This window comes from Pinus tabuliformis, chromosome 5_1 (assembly GCF_031772625.1).
Source record: "Pinus tabuliformis cultivar Carrire ecotype Pingquan chromosome 5_1, CPIR1, whole genome shotgun sequence".
Classification (NCBI taxonomy): Eukaryota; Viridiplantae; Streptophyta; class Pinopsida; order Pinales; family Pinaceae; genus Pinus; species Pinus tabuliformis.
This window is the reverse complement of record NC_142305.1, coordinates 909,072,172-909,088,438: the sequence shown is the minus strand read 5'-3', so window position 1 is coordinate 909,088,438 and position 16,267 is coordinate 909,072,172.

Genomic DNA, 16,267 nt, shown 5'->3' with positions numbered 1-16,267 from the left:
AATTAGCATAAAATTGGGTTTTGATTTTGTAACTAATTCAATGTTTTGATTAAGCTTTTTGGAGAATCTTCATTTGCTAGGAGGTTTTTGTTGTTGTTAATTCATTTCCAAAATTTTCATTTTCCTAAGATACCATAGTAGAGAGCCATCAAGAGTTTAAATTTAGATTTTATTAATTAATTAAATTACATTAAATTAGAATGTTTATTTCATCAGTTTTGGAATTTGGGTTTTGTTTGCAGATTTAATATAGTTTTAATGATATTTTTGTGGATTGGTTAGTGCATCATGACTTGGAATTTTAGAGGAATAACATTGGAGCAATAGAGAAGCAAGAATATTTTTCCAACTCTCAAATTGGATCTCAGAAATTTCATTCAACTCTAATTGAAACAGATTCCATTTTTAGATCTGATTTGTAAAAATTATAAAAATGGGTTATGAAGATGAGACAGAGGTTCATTTTTCTACAAGTAGGGTACTGTTGACAGTGTTGGATCCGCCAACATTCAAGGGGTTTACCTAATATGTGTTCCCAATTATACCTCACACCATTTGGGATAGGAGCCCCATCCGAAATATGGCTTGATTGTTGGCTCCTTTAAGATTTTCCTTGGCTCTAACTGTCAGCAAGAGAGAGGAATGAAATTGTGTGTTCGAAAAGTAAGTAAGTGTTCTTGGTGAGTGTTTGGTTGTAGGTGTGTCAAAATTCTTCTACTGTGGAGGAAAAAGAAAGTGAGCCTCTAATACAGAGCCAATAGTGCCACCCTAGTAGAGACACACTCAACCAAGAAAGATTCGTCTAACATCCAGCGAAATAGTCCACCAAGATGCGACTGTCATTACCACCAATCAACAAGAAATATATGTCTATATATGGCAGAACAGTCCACAAGGATGTGACAATAATAGCAACCATTACAACACATTCGCAATTTGATAAGTACTAAAATAACCAAAATAGTTCAACTACTTTAACGCATATGAAAGCAAACATGAATTAAAAACATCCACATAATAGTCTTACAAATATTCATAATCCATGCATGAAGAACATGTTGGCCATGAGTCTTCTGATATTAAGTAAAAATTCCAAGACACGTGTATACAATGAACATCACTAGCTCCAATATTGGAGTGTTGGAGCCACCACTTGCTCCTCAAAAGAACTAGCTTTTCTCTCCAATGCCTTGCGGTAGGAGCCAAGGTGAAAAGTCCTTTGCTCATACAATGAGGGTGTATATATAACTAATGGGGTGGTGCTTCACCTCCCTTGTGACTCTTTGACTACCCTCATGATTGTTTGAATTCCTATGACTTCGACTTTACATGACTCTTCATATTTTGTACATGTCCTTTGGACCTCCACTTTACAATACATTTTCAAATAAGAAATTACATAATCCACAATAATGATGTGGCATATGACAACTCATGACATGACATAAGATGACACTACTAACATGGACTTCTTGATGACATCGCAATGTCAAGGCACTTATGTTGTTGCTTGCTACATGTCTTCTTGAGGATGCTATTCTATCCACCTCCTTATAGCTTAAAGGTAAGGAGTCTTAAATGATATCAAGTATTGAGGTGTGGCCACAAACTTGTGTCCCTTTGTCTTCTCTTGATTGATCAACTTGCATAATCACCTACAAAGATGTCTTTCAGCATGTTTCCCTTCTCCATCTCCTTCTTCATCATCATGTCATGGTATGATAGAGTACCTGCATCTGCAATTCAGTCATGATGAGACGACATAGTCAAATAAACCCTTAGTCTAAGATGGTGCATGTTGATCCATTAACTGAGCCGAAACTGGGTGGCATGCTGAGGGAGAGACTCAGTGACTGCGCAATTGTGCAGCTTGATAATTCAGGGGTGAAGCTTGAGCCTTGAGACTACACAATGTGTAGTTCCATTAAGGTAATTTTGAGGTCTAAAATGGGCCTCTTAAAGAAATTATAAAATAATAGTGGAAATAATAAAATAAGATTAGATTATATCATCAAATTTTAGAGGAAAAAAAAAAACAAAAAATTACTTTCTCAACTCATATTTTCAGCTTATCTACCTATGGGTTTACTCAAATTTCGAGCAAGAACACTTGTTGGATGCAGAATTTGATTCCTAATCCAAGGAATACCCATGTTGCATACTTTTAATGTACACTGCTACATGAAAAGAAAAACCAAAAACAAAAACAAAACAAAACAAAAACAAAAAACACAAAAAGAAACAAAAAAAACAAAAACCAAAAACCAAAAAAACAAAACAAAACATGATTGTAATCATAATTTTTCATGTATTTCTCATTTTTCATGAAGTAGGGTCCATCGAAAGTATGCAACATGGGTACTCCTTGGATAAGGAATTAAATTTTGCATCCAATGAGTACTCCTGCTCAAAATTTTAGAAATTTGAATAATACAACACTTATTCACAGAGATTATCCTGATTATACACTATTTGCAGAATGCATGCATAATACATAACCTCCTCTACCATTGATCATCAATTTGCGGAATTAAAAAAAATCGCATGCGCACATTGAAACATCAATCACACATATCAACACAGTATGTAATGGGGAAAGCATACTGCTGAAAACCCCCAACTATCTGTATATTATAATGATAGAGAACATGTAACAATACATAATACAATACTCCTCACAAGTACTCAGTACTATCTCCACATGCTACACACAAACTAGCTCAGATCTGAACAAGTCACGGGTTCAAATCTCCTCCATTGTTTTACCTGCCTCTACTGTGCAATCCAAGTTGAGAATAGATCAGATCCAAGTTCGAATTCCCTTGGATTGTACTCACAATCCTCATTGGCAATCTCAATCAATGATTGTGCAAATCTCATGCACAGCTATAGTCACAACTGATAGTAGTCTCACCCTTTCACCCACCTCTAACACTTGTCTCCACTGAACTGTCCATGCACTGAGTTAACCGATGTATTCTTTAGTTGATTTATGAGTTAATAATTAGTGAATTAATTAATAATTAATTCACATCACTCATCACTAGTGTATTTGGCAGTTAGACTAAATACAACTAGTTCAACTAAGTCAAACTAAACACAACTCCATCAACTCCTCAATCAACTCCACCAAACTCAATCACTTGAGTTCTAACTGAAGTCCATCATGCAATAGCTCAACTAACCCATAGGAAAAGCGTATTTCCTTCTGGCAGTTGCATGTGCCACATCCATAGCTCGAACTGAAGTGTTGCAAGAGGATAAGATAATGTTTATAGTCCAAATATTATTAAGAGCTAATAATATTCGACTGTTCTATTTTTTGACTGACAGTCTAAAAATAGACTCCGCCCATATGTCTAAAAATAGAGGTCCATCTATTTTTACCAACATGACCAATCATCCATAAATAGCATCCTGTAACTCATAGACCATGATCCATATGTCTAAAAATAGACTTTGCGCCAAAAATAGCCTGCGGGCCCACTTAGTGAAGGTGACTTCTTTTCACTAAGCTCCATCATCTTGTTGCATTTTCAACAAAAATTTGAGTAAAACCTTAGGGAGATAAGTTGAAAATGTACTTTTATTATTTTATTATTTTTTAATCTTTTCACTTTTTTACCTCAAAAATGGTGAATCATCCCCCATGGTTGACATCATAATCTTGAATCCTATTGGTTCTTATAAAGTTTATTTTGGTTGTACATTTTTCTTAGGAGGCCCATTTTAGACCTCAAAAGTTCTCTAATGAGGCTGGATTGAACAAGCAGATTGCACAGTTTTGGGACTCAGTGAGCTGGGCTGAGGCGTTTTGCATTGTTTCAACCAACTGCACAGTTTTGGGAGACAGATCAGACCTGGTGATTGCGCAATTTCACATATCAGGAGCTCAAGAGTTGGTATTGAGTTCAGAGACTGCACAATGTGTAGTTGAGGCTAGCCTGGAGAGCTGGATTGCCCAATTGAAAGGTAGTATTGAACTTGAACATTTACGTAAATTTGAATGTGAATCTACAATGGACTTTATCATTAGATTCAAACTAATTTGTTTAAAATTTAAATCTCAAGATATAACTTTAGACATGGAATTAATGGAATGGTTTCATCATATCATTTATTATCCTTGTGTTCCAAATAATTGTGCCAAACTGGAATTTGTTACATTTTTAAGTGTATTTCTTGTTGTTGAAGAACATGTTTCTCACAATGGCATGGTTGATCCTCTTCAAACAGAAAATGTAAAATTTTTGAATGAACAATTTCAGGAAGATATAAGCACATCCAATACAATAAATTTTGTTGATCCTGAAGTTGTGTTAAATTAAAATAATTTTTTTGAAGAAGAAAATCAATAAACAACAATTCAAATTGAAAATATCATCCAAAATAATTCTTTTAGCAACGTGCTTTCTACGGAAAATGCTTCTGAGTTTTCTGATGTTGTCAATAATGTTCAGTTACAAAGTTTGCAACAGCTAAATATTAATTCTCAGGAAATTATAGTCAACCAAATACATGACTTTGCTAAAATCATTTTGAATAATGGTGAATCTAAAATTTGCATTAAGGAAAATAATGAAGAATCTTGCATTAAGGAAAATTTGCATAGAAATTTTCATGTTTTTATGCTTGAACAGCTATTTCGCTCTACATCCCAATCTCTTTCTTGATTTTAATTCGTTCGACAATCTTTTAGCAATTCCACTTTACATAAATGTTGTTTTAGAAGACAAAGAAGCTACCATAAATATAGTAAATGACGAATTGTCGGTAAGTTTTGGTGAGGATAAAGAGTCATTTACTGATCATTTTTTAAACAACTCTAAGAATTCCCATGCTTATGAATCTGATCATTCTTCTTGTTCCAATTTACTTTTTGAAAAGGAAGACAGTGCTAATAAGAATTATGAATTCATTCATGATGACGATTATGAGATTGAGAATATTGAGTTATTTCACCCTTCATTAAATTCTCATGTTCTTAATTCTCAAAAGTCAATGTATATTTCATGAAGAGAAATATTATTATGTTCATACTATTATAATAAACCCTCATTTGAATAAGGTAATAATGATTTCATTTCTTTAAAGGAGGAATTCATTCCTACTTTTGATGTTGAAAGTGTCATTCAGGTTCCTATTTGTTATCATAATCTTGAATTATGTCCACAAGTAAATATTAGAATTAATTCCAATCGTGTTATCTCGGTTCATATGTATGAGAAGGGAATTCCTATTAATAATTCTCAGTTGTCTTGTCACATTAATTCTAATAGTAATGTAAATAATGATGTAATTTTATTATACATCCTTCATTTATTATGGATTTTTTATGATTTATATACTTCTTTTATATTTCAAATTTGGGATATTATGTGTTGGTATTTTGAGCACCCATGTATTGAACATTCATCAAGTGCGTTATTGGAGGAAAATCAAAATAATTCCCAAATCCTAGAGTATGAGCATCAAGGATTTCAAATTTTTCAATTTCAACTGATGTTTATGTCCTATCAACTCATTCTCTCTTGTCAAATGAACCTTTCACAAGCTTCAACACTTAAGAGTGTGTCATTCCAATATTCCCAGATATCTTGCTCATTTAAAAGTATTTTGAGATACTCATTAGATTTCCATTATGACTTCGATGATCCATCTGAAAATTGTTTGAAAAGGTCAGCTTTGCAAAAGATTTTTGCTAATATTTTTTCTCATGTACATAGTACTAAAAATTTTCTATAGGCTACAACATTTAAAGGTACATCATTGAGTTTGGCCTATTATTCTCACCTTCTTTAAATTTTCTCCAATGTTTAACAGATGTCCAGCCTAATTTTTACGATCCAGTTAAAATATGGTTGGAAATTTTCTTTAAAGCAAGGTTTCCAATAGATAATTTTATTTTCCTAAAGTTATTAGAAATAAATGTACATAATAGGTTAAAGTTTTCTTTACTTAGTTTTGTATTGATTCTATTTCTATTGCTAATTTTAGATGTACATATCACTACAGGAATAAAAGAACATGGTTGGCTTCATTGGAAATATGATTTCACTTTGTGCCAATTGTCCTGCAAAATAGATTAGAGTAGGAATTGGAATAGTTTAGTTTAAGTGATTTTCTTTTATTTTGCTTACTAGATAATGCGAGTGTGAAATAAGCAAGTGACAAGCCTTTAATTTTTCTTGCCAAAGAAGGGTTTAGAGCGTACCAAAAAACTAATTCATTTGTCAAACATGTTTAGGGAAGTATTTCGGTTCTCATTAAAAAAATTGTTCTACAAGTTGTGCTTTGGTTAAATCTGCAAAGACATTTCATTCCGAATTAATTTTCTTTACAAATTCTATTACAACATTTTTAATGCTATGGAAATTAATCCTGATGCTTCTAGCATAAATAAAGAAATTAATTATAAAAATGGCTAAATTGTGGAAGAATGAATGTGACTTTTTGCCATTAGTAGCTACTTCATTGTCATCTCTCGAGATGAGAGTTCCTCTTTGTTTAAAATTTGTTTTCTACCAGGGTGAGACAAAAAAATTCTTGGCATTGTTGAAAATTCGCATGCACCTTCATCTAATGCAAATGCATGCCTAAGAAAATATTGATCTGCGACAAACCTATTTCAGATCAGATAACAAGAATTATTTCACAACCGATCCATGGACCATCATCTTTTTCCTTTGTCATTTCTTTTGGCACACTCCCAATCATCTCAATTTGGAACTAAAAATTCTAAGTCAAAATACATGAAGTTTTTTCATCCTGACCTTTGTTTGCCGTTAGTTTTTTGCCATTCATTATATGACACTCATTCAATCTGACTCGGTGTAAAGTAATGATGTTTTTTAATCAAGGTTAGATTCAACATGAGTTATTTCAGAATTAGTTCTCATGAAGGAAAAGAGGCAAATGTATCTAAAATGTTTATTGATATTCATGGTTTTCATTAATATATAATGCAAAGCAACATATATTTGTTATGATCTCGAAATTTTCATTATTGGAAGCATTTTTATTTGAGAACAAATATTATGGTTCTTTATATTCATTTCAAGTATTTAATTATATTTACTATGAATATTTCACCAAATACTTGTTATGAATATGAAACGATTTCTTTTATACTTAGCACTTTTCCTTGGCTCAATGTTTGTGTTAGTTTAGATTCAATAAATCTGATTACCATATGCATATGTGAACTTTGATAGAGATGTGACTTCTTCATGCTCTTTAATCTTGATCGTGAGAAGAAGTTACTTCTTCAAAACATGAAATTTGGAGAAAATTGAGATCTCTAAGGTAAACTATAACGAGATTCTTCAAGTTAAATTTCATATGTTTATTTTCATCTTCTAGTAAATTTCATTATGATTTTAGTTTCAGCTTTGTTTAAGTATTTTCTAACCTGAGTTTTGGTTTTGCAGGTTTTTAAGATTTTTCTTTGAAAATTTAGCTCTATTGTCCGCTTAGATTATAAATCCCTTAGCTTACTTTGCACGCTTTCAAGTTAGGCAAAGCAGTTATGATGATGCTCTAACTACAAACAAGCTACATCAAGGAAGTTAATTTCCCTTTAATCAGATTTTATTCTTGTTCATATTTGTTTTCATGCAAGACTTATTGTAAGTCTTATCTCTAACATATAATCATTAAGGTTTAACTTTGAAGAAAAATATTTGCAAGACGAGCGATATCATGATGTGATTTCATCTTTTACTCATAATTGCTCCTTAGATTTATGATTTCCTTTTCAATAAAAAAAGGAGCCTAATTAATTAAAACCTTAGGAGAGATGACTAATCACTCAACTTAAATGAGAATTCACATATTAACTGGATATTCATCCTCTTTATGTTGAAATATATTTCATCATTTTGTCTTGTTTGGGTTTTCATGTTTTCATGGCTTATTTTTTCCTTTTCTTTTGAGTTTATTTTCACCCTTTCTTAAGTAGCTTGTTTGATTTGACTTCTTCTTTACTATATATTTTGTTTTTGCAAAGATTTTTGTAGTCTTACGTTTGTAATATTTGTTAGTGGTTTGGTTTTACTTTTTCTTAGAATTTGATTTTCTAGCGTTTTCAAAATCTATATGGGGTTATAATTTTCTATGCAACAACAAATGGTGGCTATGGGTAATTTATAGTTTGTCATAAGAGTTGGTTTTTATTTATCCATCCTTATGAAGTTTCCTTTTCCCCTACATTGGCCCATAATATTTGGAGGAACTCATACATTTGTTCCAAGCAGTATGGTTCATTCTTTTAAGGTGAGAATTGACTCAAAATTATTCCTTGAATCCCTCCATAATGCCTCCACATTAAATTAACCCTCTACATTGGCAGATTTAGGGAAGGCTTATGGGATCATATTTAACGAGTATGGTATTTGTTTTCTTTAAATAGAAACGCCTCTCATACCACCCCACTCTCTTCACTGAATTGCAAAATGAAATTTTCTAACTAAGAAAATCAAAAGGGTGGCACATAAGAGGGTTGAAAGCACTAAAAGGTTTGGTAACCCAATAGGGCTATGGACACTCGCTAGCAATGGGACCATGCTTGTATGGTGTCAGGACATCTTCATTGGGGCTATGGACGCTTACGGGCAGTGCAGCTATATTTGGAAAAAGAGGTAAATTTATATTCAATAGATGTATACCAATCTTTAAACCCCCTAGCCCTACCTCTTGTTGATTTTTGTAACTATAGTCGGTCTTCATAATGTTTTTTTTAGTCCTTAATATATTTGTAAGCATGTTTTTTTTTTACAAAAATGGGTAGTGGATATATTAGATACTTGGCCTTAATGCCAAAAAGCGGTTTACAAAAGGAGAGCCTAATGCCACGAGTACCGCACAACTTTGCAAGGCCATGTTCTTTATGTTTAGCTCATATCTCTTTTTAGTTGCTACTATGTAGTCAATTTCAGAGATTTTCCCAAGTTTGTGTATAAATAAATACTGATTTAACAATAGGCAGTAAAACATAACAGCTCTCTAAATTAAGGAATTGGTTCCCATGTTTCCTGTTTGCCTCTTAGCAAAGCTCCAGCTGTAAGAAGGGTTGCTTTGTTGGCTACAATGTCCGCCTCCTTGTTATTAGCTCTCAACACGTGGTAGAAATTCAATTTCTGAAATGAGTCTCCGAGATCTGTTATTCTGAAAATCAGCCTTGCAAGCCTTAGGTCCGTTGGCTTAGCATGTGTCACCATAATGTTAATGATAACCTAAGAATCCCCAATTACATTAGCCTCCCTAATGTTCAGCACTTTCAAAAGCTTGAGCCCTTGGAAAAGAGCCAAAGCCTCAGTTTGAATGCTAGAAGTGACGCCCAAAGCCTAGGTGAAATTGTGGATCCTTATGCCATCTGGATTCAATATTACACCTCCAGCGCCAGCTCTTCCAGGATTGCCCTTTGCAGCCCCATCAAAAAATAGAGAGTGTCTCAGCTGATTTGTAATTCATTACTGAAACTCTTTTGCTGTAACTCTTATTTGCCAATCTTTGGGAAGGGAGATACTATTTGCAATTTTTTGGAACTGAAGATCAAGAGAAGATCCCCAGTTTATATCTTGCTGGCTTAGGCTTAAATCGTCTTTATACTCTCTCAGGCACTCTTTTAACTAGAATTTAATCTTAACTACCACGAGCTTGGCATCCTGTTCGTGGTTTGTTAAGATCCTTTTATTTCGCTCAGCCAAACCTGCCAGCAGATAATTTTAGGGAGAATAGACCAAGCAACTCTGATAGTTTTAATTTTTGGAGGGGGACCAGGATACCTTTGTAGCCATTTAGAAAAAATATAAGGAATGGAGGAAGGCAAAGCAAAGCTGGAACTCAATGATCCTAGCAGCTCGGTCCAAATATGCATTGTGAAAGTGCATTCAAGCATTAGGTGAGTTACGCTTTCCTAGTTTTCCTTGCAAAGGCAGCACCTTGATGGGCCATGGAATCCTCGCTTCTGAAGATTATCATCAGTCAAAATTTTGGAGTGGCATAGCAACCAGTTGAAGTTGATTTTTAGCAAGGAGGGATTATGCCATATCCCTTTCCACAGTTCTAGGTTCATGGCCACATGGGGGCACTCACACAGCTTGGCGTAACCATGAGATACTGTGTATCCACCAGCCTGCACACCCCATCCTCTTGAGTCACGATTTCGTGCCAGCGTTGGAGCCAATCCATGGAGCTTGGATAACAGGATCTCGCGCTTTATAAACAATTTTGGGGGCGTTTAAAGATTCGAGCAAGCCTAGCGTGAATCTTGCTAGACAGAAATGTCCCACAGGGAATGCATTCTTGTCTCATTCATCCATCTGTGCAGCACTTGGAGTGAGCTACGGTCTTCCAGTGGCTCATTGTTCATTATCCCGTCTGTCCAAAGGTTGATCCTTTTTCCATTACCAGGAATTCAGTAGGCATGAGCATTGATAGAGGGCAGGTTTTGAAACAGAGCTTCAGAAAGGGCGTATTTGGATGCGTCTGAGGGTGGTCTAGGCAACGGGAGCGCTGGCCTTTGAAATATTTTTTCCAAAGATCTAATTGAGCCCAGCCAGGGTTAGGAGCAATAATTCTCCAGATTAATTTAGCTCCCATTGCAATATTATGGATGCCAAGATTTTTGAAATTCAATCCTCCTTCCAATAGAGGTTTGGAGATGGATTCCCAATTGACTAGTGGAATCTTTTTCTCATTCTGCTTACCCCCCTTCCAAAAAAAATTTCGAATGATCTCCTCCATTTTTTTGAGAATGCCAGTGGGAGCAAGAAGGACAGAAAACTGAAATAAGGGAAGGCTGTTAAGAATAGATTTTATGAGAACAGACTTACCAGCAATGTTAAGCCAGGAAAAGCCCCAAGCAAGCAATTTGAACTTGAATTTCTCCAGTTGGGGGAGCCAATCTCTGCTGTAGGCTCTTTTGAGAAAAACAAGGAGGCCCAAGTACTTGAAGGAAGTCCAATTTGAGGAAGCTGCAAAGCCAAAGGTTCTGGAAATGGAGTTGAGCAAGCTGGGAGTGGTGTTCCAGCAATAGATATGGCATTTGCCATAGTTTACACTGCTTAGACCATAAAAAACTCATCCAGAACTCCTTTAAATCTAGAGGCCATGAGCATAGAAGAAGCTCCCAATAACAAGGTGTCATCCACAAAGAGGGCATGATTTATGTTTTTAACGCCTCTTGCTATGCAGAGCCCAGCGATTTCCTGATCCATCATTTTTTTGTCTAAATAAAAACTTAGGATTGAGGCTTGAAGAACAAATCTAAGTGGTGAGAGAGGGCACCCCTACCTGAGCCCTCTCGTGGCTTTTAAAATCTCAGCAGCTTTGCCATTTACTAACGGGGCAATCTAAGGCCCCGAAATGCAAGCCCGAATCCATTTTATAAATTTCTCACCAAATCCAAGCTTATGTAAGAATTTCAACACAAAACTATGCCTAACTTGATCAAATGCATTTGCTAAATCATGTTTGACAACCATACCTTTTTCATTGCGGCTCAAACTTGAGTGGATTGCCTCTTGGACTAGAATGAAATTGTCCACAATCTGTCTACCTTGGATGAAGCCTCCTTGGCTTTCCAGAATGATTTTGGGGAGGATGAGCTTCAATCTATTAGCGATAACTTTGGTAATCAATTTATAACCAATATTAGAAAGCGAGCTCGGGTGAAAACTACTGAAGGAGTTGCCTCCTTTCTCTTTGGGGATGAGAGCAAGAAAAGCGAAGTTCGTGTTGCCTCCAATTTTCTGCCAAAATTGGGACTTTAGAACCATTTTGTAAAGATCTTTTTCCACAATCGACCAGCAAATTTTGAGGAACTGGCTGAGAATCCATCCATCCCAGGGGCTTTTTCTAGGTCCATGGCAAAGAGGGAATCCTTGACTTCATTCTTGGTGACTTTAGCTTCGAGTAGATGGTTCATTTCAGCAGTAATCAAGAAGGGGACCACATCCATCATATCAGAGTTTTGGTCCAGATTTATATCTTCACTATATAGACTTTTAAAATGAAAGGAGGCTGCTTTTTTTATGTTTGTATTATCCTTATGGATGGTTGTGCCATCTTTGATTTCAGAGATGGAGTTGGTACATTTCCTTGCCTGAGCTTGTTTGTGAAAGAAGGAAGAGTTCTTGTCCCCTGCTTTAAGCCAGAGGCTACGTGACTTAAGCCTCCAATATTCTTCCTCAGCTAAACAAGCCTTGTGATAGTTTTGCTAGAGATGGGCTTCTTTATCTAGAATCTCTTTTGTTATATCAGCTTTTTCAGCCTAGAGATGGTGAATTTCCAGTGTGCGTTGAATTTTTTTTCTTTCGTTGGCTGCATTGTGCAGAGATTTGGCCCAGCTCTTCAAAGCCCTTTTCACTCTTTTGAGCTTCTCCTCCCAGATGAAAAAGGGGGAGCCTTTGACCTGTTGCAACCAGATGTCCTTAACTAATTGCATGAAGCCAGATTCCTTAGCCTAGAGCGGGCTAAATCTGAACGGAATAGGACTGAGATCAAGCTGAGACACGAGTTCCAACTTGATGGGTTTATGATCAGAAGTGTTGCATGGGAGAATGTGGACTCTAGCCTCTAATCCAAGCAGAAGAAAAGAGCTTTGAAGAAAGAATCTGTCCAACCTGGCAGCTATATGACTGGGTCCAATTCTTTTATTAGTCCAAGTGTACTTGCCAAAAATTGGCTTAATGTCTAGCAAATCCCAGTCCTGCATAAGGTCCTCTGCCCATTCCCTTGTCGGGTCGCGAACAATGTTGCCTCCTCTCTTGTCAGCTGACAGGAGAGTGAGATTAAGATCTCTGGCAATGATGGTGTTCTCAATATTAAGGAGGTCTACTTGGTTTCTTATGGATTCCCAGCAGGCCTTTTTTCCCCAATGTTCACAGGGACATACACATTGAAGAGACTAAAAATCTCTTTTGAGTCTAAGTGCTACAATTTTAAGAACAGCCAGTGAATATTAAGGGTCTCAAAAATGAATGAGAATTTACTTGCGTTCCAAAGGGTGCCCAACCCACCGGAAGCCCCTTGGGCTAAGATTGCTTTCGCCTCACATTTATTCCAGAGTTTCTTACTTACCTGAAGGAAGACGGAGTCCTCCAGTTTGGTCTCCTGGATGAGGAGTATGTAAGGATCTTTTGTCCTTATTAAACTTCTGATGGCCTCTTCCTTGAGTATGCTCCCCATACCTCTACAGTTCCAAGAGACAATCTTCATCATTTGTATTTTTGGTTGGCTCCCTTGGAGCCTTAGGGCTAGTTTCTCACCATCTTTGATTTTGATGCTAATAGCTTTTCGAGAGTTCGCTGGCTGCCTTGGAGCTTATCTTTGAAAGTTTCCTACTCTCTTTTTTCTCGATATGTTTTGCAACCTCTTGTGGATCTCCTTACCGAAGCTTGGGATTCTCTTATTTTGCCTTCTTCCTCCGAGCCTTCAGATTCTTGCTCAGCTTCCTCGACTTCTACAGTGTTTCCTTTGGAGCTCTCGACAAGGCTTGCCCCATTGGGAGAAGAGGGGGTACCTTTTGCAAGGGGGGATGATTTTTGGGTATCTTCTTCCTGTGTTTCCTCTATTTGCGAGCTTAGAGGAGCGAATTTATTTTCCTGCTCCATTCTGGAAGGGGGTTGCTGAGGAGGGGCCTGCTGGGGGCCTCTTCCATTTGGACTGACATTCTTTTGGGTTTTCTTGGCTCGCTTGACCTAGTTCCAACCTTCTTCTTTACCCTTATCTGATTCAGCATTGGATGGGCATCCTCTGGCGAAGTGTCCGTAGACATGGAATTTTCAGCATTTGAAGGGCAACTACTCATAATCTAGCTTCTGCAAGTGGGTCCAGCTTCTTACTTTGATTTTGATGGCTTCCGAAAGTCCCACCTCTAGATCTACTTCTATGTATATTCGGGCACAGTCATATTGATCTTTGTTATTTGCCCTATCTATGAATTTTTCGAGGGCGTTGCCGATGTGTTTCAGCAAGTCCCAGTTCCAGCAATGCACTGGAAGGTTTGGAAGCCTGACCCACACCGGGACAGCCGTGGGAACGTAAACTGCAGGGTTGAAATCCCATGTCCATTTGTTGAGATAGAGACCCTAGGGGCCCATGAAATAGGGGCCATTCTGGAATATCAGATCCTTTTCGTCCTTAGAGGTGAATTCGAAGAGGAAAAACCCTCGTCCTAAGAAATAAGAAGTCACTCTATTCTTGATCAAAGGTGCCCAGTTCTTATTGACCCAGATCTCATTGGACTTAGGAGAAGGCCATAGACCAGTGAACTGGCCAACGAGGGCTCACTCAGCCAAGGACAAGGCGACTTGGATCGGGTTTTCTGGCGGCAGGGAAATTTCAGGAATATCCTCGAGCCTCTTGAAAAACTTGGTTGCTTCATTCCTTTTCTTCAACGGCAAACCAGCCAAGATCCGAGAGAAGGCTTCAGTAGATCGAGGCGGAGAGCAGGGGAGGTGGCCTGCCTAGGGCAAGCCCGGGGCCTCCATGGGGGCAAACCCTAGCTTACAAGCCCCTCTTAGCAGAAAATGAGCCTAACAGGAGCGCAGGCTCTCAACCTCAGGGACAGTCGCAGCAAGGCAGAGGGCCCAGGGCCTCGGGACCACAGGTCAGGAGGACCTAGGGCGCAAAAGAGGCGCTGAAGCGTAGGCAGAATACTAGGTCTTCATGGGCTACACCATCGATCCAGGTCGTGAAAAAAACCAAAAATATTTGTAAGCATGTTATTCATGCTATAAACAAAAATAAAAATTTAATATACATGTTCTTTATGTCAGTTGGAAAAGAAGAAAGTTTGAATTTGTAAAAGATAAATTTTTGGCTCCAAAAAGATGAAGTTAGCCTCATCCTAGTCAAGTCGACCCCTCAAATGTTCAAGTCAGCTCATTTAAAGGACGCAATCATTTGGACCAAAAAAGCCTATAAATAAGAGGCAATTTGACCTCCCTCAAGACAAATGTAGCCCCCATATTGTTATTGTTGTGCCCTTACATTATTATTGTTATGTAGGCTCTGATTATATTGTGACTCCTTATGCTCCTATATATAGAAAGGAGGTCTTGTCATTTGTATCAACCAAGAATTGTTAATTTATGTGATGTAAAGAAGGTTTCCCCCTCAAAGAGGCTAATTTTCAAGTCGTTGATCTATCTTTTATTATTTTTTTTGTGATCTATTTGCATAACATTTGGTATGAGAGCTTTGGATTCTAGGGTTTCACTACTTCAAACAAACCATCTTAGCATTTTCAATATAGCTTTTTTCTCTACAAAGCTTCAGAAGCTGAAATTTCCACCACATGGAGCTGAAATTTTGGTGAAATTCATGTACAAATTTCAGATCTTGGTTCACTATATTTTCTGAGATATGGTCCAAAGAAGTTAGGGTTTTCGCAAGCTCTAGAATTCAATCTCAAATAGGTGACCTAAGGAAAATTGTCATGACTTTCTCTTTGAGCATTGGCTTTTAATTTTATAAAAAGTGACTAAAATTTCACGGACTTTAGTTTTTTTATATCATTTTTAGGGTCGAAGGTCGAAACCGTGACACGTGGCATTTCGTACAAGTTCACTCTACTGAACCAATCTATAATTAGGCCATCGTGGGATACTGGGCATAACTTTTTCTTGAAGAATCCAATCTTGGTCTAACTTGTGGCATTGGAGAGAAGACTTAGAGGGATACTGCAGGACTAAATTTCAGACCTTGCAGATCCAAAATTACATAGATACAACAGTTTCAATATCGAGCTCCTAAAAACTAAGAAAAAGGTGTGTATTTTTTTTAATTTTGCATAAATTTTGTTTGAAAAAACAGTTTGAAGTGATTGAAAGGGCATGTTTAAGCATAAATATCGTTGTTTGGTTCCAAAATGCCTCTAAACAAAAAAATGGACACACCTACTAAGCAACCAGAAAGCTCTACTATGACACATCAAGAAGAGGAAGAAATGCAACATGAGATATCAAAATTACGAGACCAAGTGCAACAAATTTTTCTCTCGCAAAGAGTAACCAAAAATGAACTAGAATCTAATATGGATGGCTTAGAAGAAAAAATAAAAGGCAACATGGAAGGCTTGAAGAGTGGTTTGAAAGCATTTATGGGATTTTTTAAATGTAGACATGGATGTGATGCATCTCAAATTGGAAGGGTTAAAAAATTTGCTGCAAGAAAGGCTTCCCAGTGGTGACAAGGTAATCCATGAAAATCATGATAAGGACAAAACGAATATGAATTATGATTTTAGAGACTCCAATGT